A 14,419-nucleotide genomic window follows, 5' to 3' on the forward strand; every position below is an offset into this window, starting at 1 on the left:
GCCATAGGAGACTCTCAGTTGAGAAGGAGCTTCTGATTTTCCCCACTTCCACCCTCCCATCTGCTACAGCATATTCCCTGCCTCTGCGTGTGTTGGCTTACATCCACAGGCATCTGTCTCTAAACCTCCTTAGTATTCAGCCCCGCTCTCTCCCATGAGAAAAATTAAGGCATAAACCTAATTTTTCCTATTTCAGAGGAAACCTCAGGCCAGATCCTATTGCTGAGCTGGATGGTCTGAGCAGGTTGTCAGCATGTGAGAGAGGAACCCCTCACCTGGGTTGTTCTTGGAGGTTGGCATGATGCTTCTGGAGAATGGCACACAGCTGAAAGAGGAGCTGGAGACTGCGTACTTGGCATCCCCTCCTCCCAGCCCAGGCCTTGGACCTGAAGACCTGCTGCAGACCAACACAGTGACTTTATATAAGCCAAGCTGCAGTTGGCTGAGGTTTCAGCCCTGTGTCCTCCTGAACATCACCAACTGTCTTCTTCAGTGTCTTGAGAAAACAGGACATGAAACTCAGAACCTCCACTCCTGTGGTCCCCGAGGGGTCCCAGCTGGAGCCGAACTCCTCTCACTCTTGTCTCAGACCCTCTTTGGCTAGGAGAAAGGCAGGCATGCTCCCAGCCCCATGCCATTCTTCAACTCGAGGTCAAAAAGGAAAGGAATGAATCTTTTATATTATCTCATTAGTACGTCCAGCAGAACCTAGAGCATGGACTGAGGCTTGTTGAGACGTGTCCAGAGTACCACGTCACAGCGAACACAGCCATGTCCATAGTAGTAAACAGTAGTGGTCCCTAGCACCCCCCAACTTTCACACCATGTGCAGGAGATGTTTAGGGAAAGTGCTGACTGTTAGGGATAAATACTTTCCTGAGACCATTCATCAAGTTTACAGATGATTCTAAGAGTTTACAGGTTTACTAAGAAAGCCCGATGCCAGGGAATAATCGTGCATCTGGTTCAATTTACTAGTAAAAACGCAATCAAAGTGTGATGATATAGAATTGATGCTGGGCAGACATTACAAGGAAAACAAGAAAATCTGAGAGCTTTCCCTTGGCTTGAGCTGATGTCTCTGTGTGTTTTCGCTCAGTATGATTGTAACTTGCTGCTATGGCTGTGTTTTACTGCCAGGTTTCCTCCACACAAAAAGACAAAACGTTTTAAAACTTGTATGGAACATTTCAGTTTAGCTACATGGCCAAGTCACTGGGAAGCCTTCAACAAAGAGAAATTTCTGCAATTCAGATTCTTCTTCAGGCAGCTGTTTTTAATATCAAATATTGTCTTTCGAGCAACCTTCCAAGATTAAGGTGTGTTGAACTCATCAGGTCACTGCCACCACTCCTGTCTGATGTGGATCATACAAGTGAAGCAAAACAAGTGAAGATGAGTGATGTGATAGGACACTAGTCTTGGAGATGAAGTTATATATCATTACTATTTTGTAATTTATATTTAAACCTGGAACCATTTATATTTAAACCTGGAAATTATAAATGAGTTTGAGACACAGAGAAAAAAATGTTCTGGATCCAGAAAGTGTGTTACTTAAAATTCTAGGTATTTTGATGGTTCTATTGTGTTACATACGCCACTTGACTTGCATTAAAAAGGAAAAGCTATCAGAATTTTTATACAAGAGACAAACTTACTTCTGCCATCTGTAACTGAAGTACTTCTCTGCATGTTTCAGATGCTGAAACTTTGGGCAAAGTGGTAAAAGTGAAATTAGCAGTAGATTCAGATGGAAAAGTTTCAAAGTTTTGAACTTGAGTTAATGAAAACTTATAAATTATTTATGAGATATATTAACTGAATGGCTGGAGGTAATTGAGAACATTGAACAAATTTAGGTGAAAAATGTGTGCAATCAGATTTTAAAACTTGTATGTGCTTGAAGTTGAAGGTAAAACTAGATTTATAGCTAGTATAGATTTATAGCTGTATAAAACAAATAGGTCTGTTCTGTTTAACATGTAGTTATAAAATACTGAATTGAGACACACATGTACAGTATAACACTACTGTACTGTTTTACAGAGCAAAAAGCTGAAACTAATATGTCATCTTGGGAATACCTGGAAGATCATTTACTTATTCTTAATGGGATTACCATTTTTATAGCCTGTTTCATCATTTAAATAAAGCTAGAACCTCTCTCATTTAAGGATCAAACAGCTGCCTGCAGCACAGTAGAGATTTTGTACACTTAGAACAGGGGAGGGAATAATTTAAAAGAAATTATCAGCAAACCTCTCCCAGATAGGTATGATGACCATATCATTGCATTTATATCAGCATGTACTGATATATAAACATATCAGTATATATTTATATACTGTATTATCAGTAACACATGGAACTCTGGAACTAAAATGTGTATTAAAAGAGAAAAGGTTATAAACTTTCAGTTGGGCTTCAGATTGAAATTCATCAGCTTTGGTCTTGAAGTTCATCCAATTTGACCAGTGAGGATAACTCACTGGGGTCAGCAGCTGACTGTTAAAAAAAAGAAAAAAAGAGGACTGGTAAATAGAAATTACAATGCTAAAAAAACCTCGGGAAGCAGTTTAAATAAGCTTTCCTCAGTATATCTGAAATATAAATCCTTGGTTCCCTAGTGGATCTCAAATTACTTTATTTCACTGTTGGACCATTTTCCACCAGGAAATCTTTTTTCAGGAAAAATGTTTAGGCCATGTTACCATCTGTACTAGGAACAGCATATGGGATGGCATAACTGTTAGCAATCTGCGAACATGGAATTACTGTGCACATTTTCACGTACTGAGTTTGCAGTGTATATATGAATGCATATGTCCTGGTTTTGGCTGGGATAGAGTTAATTTTCTTCCTAGCAGCTTGTATAGTGCTGTGGTTTGGATTTAGAAAGAGAATAATGTTGATAACACACTGATGTTTTAGTTTTTTAGGCTGGGGGGTTGTGCACAAGAAGATGGGGGGGACACAGGCAGGACAGCTGACCCAAACTGTCCAAAGGGATATTCCATACCATATGATGTCATGCTCAGCATGTAAACTAGGGGGAAAGCCGGCTGGGGGGCTGCTGCTTGGGAACAGGCTGGGCATCGGTCATTTGGTGGTGAGCAATTGTTTTTCATTTGCATCACTTGTTTTTCTTGGGTTTTATTTGTCTCTTTGTTATTTTCCTTTTCATTATAATTTACTTTATTATTATTATTATTATTATTGTTATTGTTATTATTATAATAATATTTCAATTACTAAACTGTTCTTATCTCAATCCATGAATTTTCTTACTTTTACTCTTCCAGTTCTCTCCCCCATCCCACTGGGTGGGGGGGGGGGGAGTGAGAGAGCGGCTGCGTGGTGTTTAGTTGCCGGCTGGGGTTAAACCATGACAGTCCTCTTTGGCACCCAATATGGGGCTCAAAGGGTTGGGATAACAACAGATCTGACCAGAGCATGTTAAAACAAATTTGTTATAAGCATTCATTATATTAGTTCAATAGTCGCTGGTCACAATGTTGATTTATTTGTGCTCAGAGTTGTTGTGCTTGTTCTCAGAGTTGGTTTATGTAACACCTTACTTGCTGTGTATGTTCCCTGTTGTGCTGTTGATCACCTCCGGGTGCCAATTGCTACCACAACGGTGTACCAGCAGCAATATCGCACCAACCAAGACTCCCTGATTCCCATCCATAAGCTGATTCACCAACTGGAGTCCCAAGGAGTGATCAGCAAGACTCACTCACCCTTTAATAGTCCCATATGGCCAGTGCGAAAATCGAATGGAGAGTGTAGTAAACTCTCTAACAGTAAACTCTCTTGGCCTGAATGAAGTCACGCCACTCCCGAGTGATGCTGTGCTGGACATGCTAGAACTTCAATACAATCTGGAGTCAAAGGCAGCCAAGTGGTACACCACAACTGATATGGCTAATGCATTTTTCTCAATCCCTTTGGCAGCAGAGTGCCGGCCACAGTTTGCTTTCACTTGGAGGGGCATCCAGTACACCTGGAATCAAATGCCCCAGGGGTGGAAACACAGCCCTACCATTAGCCATGGACTGATCCAGACTGCATGGGAACAGGGTGAAGCTCTGGAACACCTGCAATACATTGATGACAATTATTAAACCATTCTTATTTCAACCCATGGGTTTTCTTACTTTTACCCTTCTGATTCTCTCCCCTGTCACACCAGGGGAAGACCAAGCGAGCAGCTGTGTGGTGCTTAGTTGCCAGCTGGGGTTAAACCATGACAGCATATATACATGTTTCCTATCTGTCTTTGTGTTCAAGACCAATACTGGGGAAACAAGTTTGCTACCCCTCCAACCTCTGTGGTAAGCCCATGGGACTGGCAAGGTGTTTGGCACTTGGGCTGTGTGCAATAGCGATCCTTACAACTGAGAGCACCTCCTATGCACATGAAGTGTACGCATGTACTGTGTACAGGTGGAGCACAGGAAGGAAACCACGACAGCAGAGGCAAACGTGGTTTTGAGATGACTCAGAGGTGATTTCTGATCCTCTAGCACATGCTATATTGGAAACCCTGGGAGAAACCCAAGCTGCAGCTCACAAATAGGATGAGTCATCCAGCCACAGGCTTGCACCGTATCACCCTTTTCCATCAGGACCCTTCATCTGTAGATAAAAACATGTCACCAGCCACATAAAAACTTTCTGTTTCTGCTAACCAGTGACTATTACTCTCTCTCCCAATGACCACCCTGTTTGACATATGATCAAACCCCAGATTTCCTTTTCCCATCCACAGGAACATATGACAGAAATGATCACTTGTGGTTTTTCTCATGCTTCTGTCATATACTGGGGAGGCATATGGCATTTATCCCTCAAAGTCCTTAGTGAAAAAAGTGTCTGTGCCAGGTGAAAGCTTGGCTACTGCTGGCCTGTGCAGTACTTCTATATGCAGATACATGCTGCATACAAGCCAGGACTTGGCATCCATTAAACAAGCTGAACCAGCATAAAGCCTTGAATGTTAAAGTGACATTTGAAACAGGATCTACCATTTAAAATGCTTCTGAATGTGACATCAGCATTCACCATTTCTAACCAGCAGTATTCTAAGGACTGGGGTCTATTTTTGAAGGCTACCGTCAGCTAAATGTTGTGATGACTGCAGACATTGTATCAAGACCTGTTTTCTATTCCTAATAATTTTATTAGCTTAGAACAGATACACAGCAATTTTTTTTAGAAATATATAGTCTTTTTTACTTGCATGAATTGGATCAGAGCCTGAAAAAGTCAATAAAGAGAATAACTCAGCGTAATTTTTTTCCTACATAAGCTTGAATGAGTACAGCTTGAAAAAATTTCAACTCCTTCAGCACATTCTTTAGAGTCAGAACAAGTTAAAATTTTGTTTAGATTTAGCCTTCTCAATGTGACCTGTTCAACTGTCTCTGCCTTTTGTGCCCTTCCTGTTTATAAACTACCCACTATCTTACTTTTTCTTTTAAATGACCACATAGTGCCATTTAGTAGGGAATTCAAATACAAAACCAAACCAAACTCTTACAGCAGCCAAATCATGCTCCAACTTCTTGACTATTTTATTCATTATGGCCATAAAAACATACCTCAATTAGCCTCTGGCAAAATTTTTAGTGGCTATTTTACTGTGTTGTTTAATTTCTACTCCTATCTTAGCCAGGACTTGGCATCCATTAAACAAGCTGAACCAGCTTGTTTGAACAGTACTTCAAATTTTCTACCCAATACAGCCGTGCAGATAGTAGCCTGTCCTGTGACTGGAATGTAACAGCATATTCTGCTTGGACTACATCACAGTTCAAGTATTTTTGTAATTTTCTGTCATATTTTCAGGTCTGGTATTCTCTAAACACCTAAACCTTTCCTCAAGCATATTTTGGTGCTCACCTTAATGTATCAAGATAATGCGGTTGTCTGATCCCCTATTTTTTCTCCCCTGCTGGGATTTACTACCATGAATATGCTACAGTTTTTCACATATACCTGTTTAGATTGTCTCTGCAGGTGAAGACGTCCCAGTCAAAACAGGAATACACAACAAGGTTTTACTAGTTGGAGTTCCATAAAACATAGAGAGAGGTCTGAGTACAGTCCAGCTATGTTAACTATTCTGGACGTCCTTCAACTAGGCTCCGAAGATCTTTAGATTTGATAAACTAGAAACCACCTCTATATCTTTACCAGTTAACTTTTTGATTTAAAACACTTAAGTGAACCTCGGTTACAATCTATCTTTGTTACTGATATCACAGGTTTTGTTCTTCAATATACAGGAAGCTGCTTCAAGTCAATGTATCTTCACTTTCCTACGCTTTCCAGATCCCGTTGCAAAGACCAGTCTTCTCTATCTCTCTTTTAGTACAGTCCTAACCGGGGCACAGGAGTAATGGAAAACTGTACATGGATCTGGTGAATCAGTGTATTTGAGACTGCCAGAGAGCAAACTACTAGTCTGTTATCAGCTGGCCTAGATATGTTCCAGATCAGAGTTACCGGTTTCTGTGATGACTATTTGAGCTGTTGAAAAACACTTATTATTTCCTGTGGCACACTTGTGTTCATAGGTGGGCACATATTATAGCTACAAAGGAGTAACTCAATGTTACACTCTAGTATTCTATAAATGAGTATGTAGGATGTTGAATATGTTTCATACACCCCAAAGACAAACCAATATACGGACAAGGAATGACAAATACATATAAATATTTATACACAAATTACCAAACACAAACGAATCTTTAACAAAGGAAGGAATTAGAAAATACATTGTCACGTGTACTACATCCACAACTATTAACCATGGTGTCATGCGCATCATTTTGAGATTCTAGGGTAAGGTAGACTAAAACGTCCCTGATTTTTCTTGCTTTAGAGCACCAAGTCCCAAAGGTGATAGACACATCAGCTGAAAGGATTAATGCCTGTATTTATCAAGACTTCTAAAACATTGCATTCTCTCAGTTCCTTTTCATCTGCACATTTTCTGCATATTCCACGCTAGCATTCATAAACCTCTCTTTTGTGGTACAAAGTGTGCAAAACTTTATGTATTAGTAACATCCTTTAAGGTTATCATTCATGCTGTCTTCAGGGCAAAGTAGGGGAATATACCTACCACAGACAGAGCCAGGTCATTCCCTGAAAGCAAGCTGTCAATTCCATTATGTTAGTTACCATTTATGGGCAAAACTAATACTAATTACCCATCAAACCTCCACAACTGTAACTTGTAGTAGTCTTGAGCTGCCACCTAGAAGCTAATTGCCTGGTTTTGGAGTCATCTGGTCTCTCACCTTGAGAGCACACATGCTGGTGTGTCACATTAAGTACTTATGAAAAATTTCTTAGATTGTTAATTTATTTTATGCTGTTTCTTTGTTTAGTAATATAGTTTTACCACACAGAACTATTGCACCAGCAACAGTCTGTGCAATGGAGATCTGCACATGCAGCAGCAAGCATCACATCCTTCGGTTTTGCAACATTCTGAACAGCTATTTTTGTTTCCAAGAAATGAAAATGTCCACCATTTCACATACTTTGTTTTCCACAACAGTACAAGAAATCAGAACGCTCTTCCACTGCTGTCAGATCAATGGTCTACTCACAGCTGAAGCAGAGAAAGCCAGTACATGCACACACAGCTTTCAAGTTACGCAGATTGCTACACTGCCAGGCTAAGAACGGTTCTGCAGAAGAGCTGGGAAGGCCAGACGTTCTCTCATCATGAGTAGTCCTAGAGTCAATCCAGGCAGAGAGGCAGGAGGAGCACCAGGACACATCCAGGAAATCTAGCAAGTGAAAGGCACAGATTGAATAAATTGCAGCACCAACATGCATGTGGACTATGCAGCCACAGAAGAGATGACAAGAGATTCTAAATTAAGGTGATTAAGGTCTCCAGGGTGTTTACTAGCAGGTAGTCATCACAGCTACATAGGGACTGGCATCCGAGCATGTACTAGGGCACATAAAAAGACTGACTGTCCTAGTTTCAGCTGGGATAGAGTTAACTGTCTTCCTAGTACCTGGTATAGTGCTATGTTTTGAGTTCAGTATGTGAAGAATGTTGATAACGCTGATGTTTTCAGTTGTTGCTAGTAGTGTTTAGACTAATGTCAAGGATTTTTCAGCTTCTGATGCCCAGCCAGCGAGAAAGCTGGAGGGGCACAAGAAGTTGGCACAGGACACAGCCAGGGCACCTGACCCAAACTGGCCAACAGGGTATTCCATACCATGTGACGTCACATCTAGTATAGGAACTGGGAAGTGGGGGCGGGGAATCGCCGCTCGGGGACTAGCTGGGTGCCGGTCGGCGGGTGGTGAGCAATTGCACTGCGCACCGTTTGTACATTCCAATCCTTTTATTATTGCTGTTGTCATTTTATTAGTGTCATCATTATCATTATTCGTTTCTTCTTTTCTGTTCTATTAAACTGTTCTTATCTCAACCCATGGGTTTTGCTTCTTTTCCCGATTTTCTCCCCCATCCCACTGGGTGGGGGGGGAGTGAGTGAGCGGCTGCGTGGTGCTTAGTTGCTGGCTGGGGTTAAACCACGACACTGACTTGCAGGGAAAACCCATCTCTAGTTTTGTCTCAAAGGTTACAAGTCTCAGCAATGTCCACAACTGGTTTTCATTACTTTGTAAAAGACTGTTAGTCACTTGGAACTAGATGATCTTTAAGGTCCCTTCCAACCCAAACCATTCTATGATTCTATGATTAACAACTCATGACAAAGAGCAGACCTGAAATCTAGTGGTATGCACAAAATGGAGTGAAATAGTTTTAAAGTTACTCAGAAAAATTATGTAGTCATCCATCATGAACTCATTTTGGTTTATCCATTGCATATTTTCAGAATACTTACAGAATCATTTTGATTTAGAAAAAAAAAGACAGTAAACTCCTAACCCCATTTCTCTGATGCCTTTTATAATGACCACCAAAAATTCTGGTCTGGATAAGCTAAGTATGTCATCATTAAATTCATTAAGAATTTTACAGAACTATATGCTCTAACCTAAAGAAGCATCTTTTTATTATACTTGTTCCTCTGAAAGTGCAGACTCGCAGAGGTTTTTTATAGTGTTTATTACTGAAGAATACCATATAAAATCAACAAGCTGCACTGAAACAGCCTAACTTGGCAGCTAAAACACTGACAGAAGAAAGTCCTTTGTCTGGGGGGGGAAAAAAGTGACATGGAAATCAGGTACAACCTCCAATCAAAGTCTTGCTTTCATGTCTCTGTAGATATGATGTTTCAAACATCATCCCAGGGACCAAGAGAAGAAACAGTCATTGACTGTTATTCCCCAAATAAATTCACACTAGTACTATGTGATCAAAGTATATAGAAAGGAAGAGGTTAAAGGCAAAAAGCTGGAGAAAATATTTTTCTTTATTCAAGGCCCTTACTATTTAATTTCCTTTCCTTCCTACACCACGCCCAATCAGTCATATACCTTTACCCAAAGATTATTAGACAGTAATATGTAGACCTAATTCCTCACTGAAATGTTGATGATCACAAAAAAAAAAAAGAGGGAGGCACAGCATGACACCCAAGAGGAAGAGGTCCAGCTGCTGATTAGCACACAGATGACACAGCTCTGATCTTCACTTAATACTTGCTTCTAAATTTTGCAATGTGTTGATGGGGATGGGTGCAGTGAAAATCAACCTCTTGTTTTAAGTCCGGTATTTTAAAATACCAAATTTATGAATGAGATCCCTTTGCATTAAATATTTTGTGATATACAAAGCATACATATAATCCATTCTAGCAGAGCAGTTGAAGAACAGGCTGCGTCAGCCTTTTAACATTTGGTATACGAACATTACCTCATTCTTGTTTTTCTCTTCAAGACTTTCTTTTTTTCTAATATATAAAAAAATGAGTGTTCATGAAGAAAGTGGTCTGGATAAAGAAGTTAGCAGTTTGCAAAGGAAACCCCAAAAACATAGCCTATGTTTTGGGGCTTTAACTTCCACATGGCAGGTGGGTTAAATATCTCATCTTTTGTAGTTCTTTCTAATTTTATAAGCCTATTAAGGTTTCGAAAGTTGTTTTCCTACTTCATGCAGGAAAAGAAAGATTATTCAGTGGGCACTCCCCCACTCCAAGCAGGCCAACACAGAGTTTATGCTAGTTCCAAAGCTAGAGTTTTCCAGTCAAAAAAGGTAGGAAGTGATTCAGTTTTGGCTATATAAATGCATTATTTCTGTTCTGAATGCAAAGTCTGTCTTGCCACCTAATTGATCTAATCCAAGCTGTTAGGGCATAGCACAACCTCAGCACTGAAGACTTCTGCAGCTCTGTGGAAGCGTTGCCTCATTCACACTGCCGCAGAACAAATATCCTTCAACTTGGGATGATTTAACAGTGAGAAAGAACATTTATTCTAACTCCTTGAAGTGCTGTTACCCTACTTTTTTCTTCATATTAGTTTCAGGAAATAAAATTAACCCTTCAGTAGGGGCCTTGCAAGTCATGCTTTGGTAAGCAGTCCCAGAAAGCTTAAGAAAAGTGACAAGAAAGCCACTGAAACTAGATTTTCTCAAGATGTGGTAGATACACATAACAGGACTTAGTATGCCTGGGCAGGGCTTCAGAAGTAAATTGGAAGCCTGGACAATTTATAAATCAGGAACAACGTGCATATGTGAAATGTGAACAGTTTAGAGACACCTACGTTTGAGTTGCGATCATTCTTAAACCTGTATCTCCATAAAGAAATTCTCACCAGCCGGGATGTCTTTTAAGAGTTTGGTTTTATCTGAAAATTGCCACACTGTACTCTGGACCAATTGTGCTTTCCATCTGTATAAATGAACTTTGCCTTTACCTTCTGCGGATTTTGGGGGCTGCTGAGATGCAAGCTTGCATCTGAAAAACGATACTCTGTTCTGAACCAATGTGGTCACAGACCTGCACTGATAGCCCGTAAGCACAAGTGGTCACCGTTATTTGGCTTTCAAGACCCTCCTTTAGTCACCGCGACTTCCACAAAAAATTTTCTCTTTTTGTTCCCATCGTCTCACAATTTGCAAGTAAGACAGAGTGAGGGCAGATTGCTAATTAGGTTCCAAGGCTAATTTTTTTCACCTTTTAAAGGGTAAGGTTGGATTCTGCCTAGAGGGAGAGAAATGGGAAAAACTGCAGGAAATGGCGCCGCTTCCTCCAACTCCTGCTCCCCCGAGCTCCCTCCCCAGTGCCCTCTCTGCATGCCCGCAGCTCGGGGCCATGTCAGCCCCAGACTGCCGAAAGAGGGTGACAGGGGAAGAATGACCCTTGGAGACTGAGCAGCGAGGGGGGCCGGGGCGGGGTAATGGCCCTGGGGAGGCCGTTAGAGCCGTTGGGCGGGTGACAGCTGGGCAGCCGCCGGGTGTCCCCGGGTGAGCGGCTGCTCTGGAACAGGGACAAGGTGTGCAGGCAGGCGTGGGGCTGGGGGTGCCCATCTGCTCCTGGGTGGGCCCCTATCTCGGGGGTGAGCAGGCACCCAAGCCATTGTGCAATGGCGTGCTTGTCATTGCGGGGCGGGGGGGGGGGGGGAAGGCTGTCGAACCACTGGCTGCAGGAGCATGTGAGTGTCCTGGTTATGGGAACCCGCGTAGCGCACTGCCCCTGAGCTGGCGTCTGGCCACACATTTGTTCACTTGCCCATGTTTCTGTGCACGCGCGTGTGTGCGCGCACGCGCAGAAAGGGGACTTACACACAAGAGTGTGTGCACGCATGTGTGAGCACCTAGGCGTGCCTATGGAGTGGGCCTGCGCAGTAAGCGTGCACCTGTGTAGTGGAGGTGCCTGCTTACATGCCTGGGTGCCTGCGGAAGGATGTGAGTCTTTGCATGTACTTGTGGAAGCACGCAGGCATGCATGGGTGTGCAAGCTGAGGTGTGGTGTACCTCAGTGAGCGTTTTCCATCCATGATTTTTTGTATTTTATCCAGTTTCATAGAACTCAAGGGTAGGGAGCAGACAGTCCATCAGAGTGCTACCTAGGAGCACGCAGGAGCCGCTGTCGTACACAAGTGCTTAGGCACAGGGAACTATGTGTCTGTATGTACGTACGTACACACAGGTGCATGTCAAAATCTCACAAGTGCTTGGATATTTTCACGTATATATGTGTATGAAGGTTTATGCTAAGACATCAAATGTCTATCTGCAGAAAATGTGCATATTTGAATGTCTGTTTGACAGTGTACCTGAGTGTGCACCCAGGTCTATTTTTATATGTGAATAGTCCGAGGAAGCAGTTTCAGTTGTAAAGTGTGTGGTAAGAGGTATAGTGTTTGCACATACTTGATGAAGTGTGGATAGCAAAATGCCTTGTATCAAGGTTGGCGAAGCCTGTTGCCTGTATCATAGATAACAGAGAAAACGTGCTTGTCTGTTCATGTTTTATCAGTATAATACTGCCTGCATTACTGAGAGAATGTGTTATGTGAAAATTTTATTTAAAAGTATAGATGTCACATGTATCTTCACGTGTCTGTCTCATACAGCTACTATGCCAGATTAACATGTATATTTGCATATTTGCATACAGTAGCATGTGTCTGTTCTGCAGTGCTTTTGTTTGCCATCTGAGAATGCATGACTGCACATTTTTAATTGGGGAGCATATGTAGGCCAATTGGTAAGTATAGTCCATTGTCATGTATGTGGTATATGTTTTGTAGATCTAGTCTTGCAATGCATTGATTGTTATTGCTCAGTGACTGTGGGTAACAGTGAAAGACATGCTCTTTTGCTGAAGATTTCCTACTAATATGGTATATTTTCATCTGTCAGTTCCCTGTGGTTTCAATAGTTAGCATCATGTCCTCAGAGTCTTTAAAGGACTGAAATTAATGCCATGCTAATGAGTCTGTCTCGCTACATGGTTTAAATGAGTTGAAGAAAGCCTGCATTTAAAATTTTATTCCTTAATAATATTTTTAGATGAAATGTGAAACAAGCATCAGGGTAAGAGTTCTCACATTTGGCACTATGCCTCAATCTGTGATCTTAAGGGAGCAGCTCCAGTGGGAATGCCAGGATAGTTCAAACTCTGGACATATTTGCTGGTTGACTTGTCAGTTACCAGTGCGAGTAGAGGTCAAATTCATGGTGGCACTTTCATTTTCCCCAAGACAAAGACTACCATCTTAATCAAGAACTTCAGAAACCTCCACTTGAGCCGCTGATGCAGTGATAACATTTATTGTTCAGTCAAGCTCCATTTGGAAGCTGAAGTCAAACTTCCATATATGTAACTTAACTGAGAGTTCTCCTGCCCAGTTCGTACTTTATTATCTATTGAAAAAATAATAAAAATATGAAGGACATTTTTTATTAATGACAGAATGATGAATGCATCAGGGTTCGATTTGGGAGTTTAGTTATGGGACACATGTAAGTCATTGCTTTTCATGTATCCCAGAAGATAGGAAGCCTGATTTGATGTCATTAGAGTTGAAGCTCTTTAATCAGTATTTTTCTGAAACAGTCCACTGTTACAGCAGCTGTCTTCCCATCCAAGGTCCCTGTGGCCATTCTGAACAGATTAATTATAAGCTTGAAAAATTGTTGAGGACAAAAGATTTTGAAGACCCTGTTATGGGTTTGTGTGGCATGGTTTTTTTGGTAGCAGGGGAGGGGGCCGCAGGGGTGGCTCCTGTGAGAAGCTGCTAGAAGCTTCCCCGGCTCCAAGTCAGACCCGCCGCTGGCCCAGGCTGAGCCCATCAGGGTCGGCGGTAGCGCCTCTGGGAGAACAGATTTAAGAAGAGGAACCGGCAGTGAGTGGGGGATTGGAATGTGAGAGGAACACCGATGCAGATAACGAGGTCAGCGAAGAAGGAGGGGGAGGACGGAGGAGGTGGATGCCCCTGTAGCCTCTGGTGAGACGGCAGGCTGTGCCCCCCCAGCCCATGGAGGGGAGCGGGGGAGCAGAGGCCCCCGAAGATGGCCATGACTCCATGGGAAAGCCTGCGCTGGAGCAGTTTGTGACTGAAGATCAGCCTGCGGAAAGGACTCACGTTGGAGATGTTCGTGGAGGACTGTCTCCCGCGGGAGGGACCCCACGGTGGAGCAGGGGACGGGTGAGGAGTCCTCCCCCTGCGGAGGAAGGAGCGGCAGAGACAAGGTGTGGCGAGCTGACCCCAACCCCCGTCCCCTGTTCCTCTGCGCCGCCGCGGGGAGGAGGTGGAGAGAACCGGGAGTGGGGTTGAGGCGGGAAGGAGGGAGGGCTGGGGGGAAGGTGTTCTAAGGTTGGGTTTTACTTCCTAATATCCTTGTTCTGTTTCGACTTGTAGTAAATTAAATTGATTTTGTTTCTTCCCCAAGCTGAGCCTGTCTTTTGCCCGTGACCATAAGCGGTGAGTGATCCCTCCCAGTCCTTGT

The sequence above is a fragment of the Aquila chrysaetos genome, chromosome 3, assembly GCF_900496995.4.
Source record: "Aquila chrysaetos chrysaetos chromosome 3, bAquChr1.4, whole genome shotgun sequence".
Classification (NCBI taxonomy): domain Eukaryota; kingdom Metazoa; phylum Chordata; class Aves; order Accipitriformes; family Accipitridae; genus Aquila; species Aquila chrysaetos.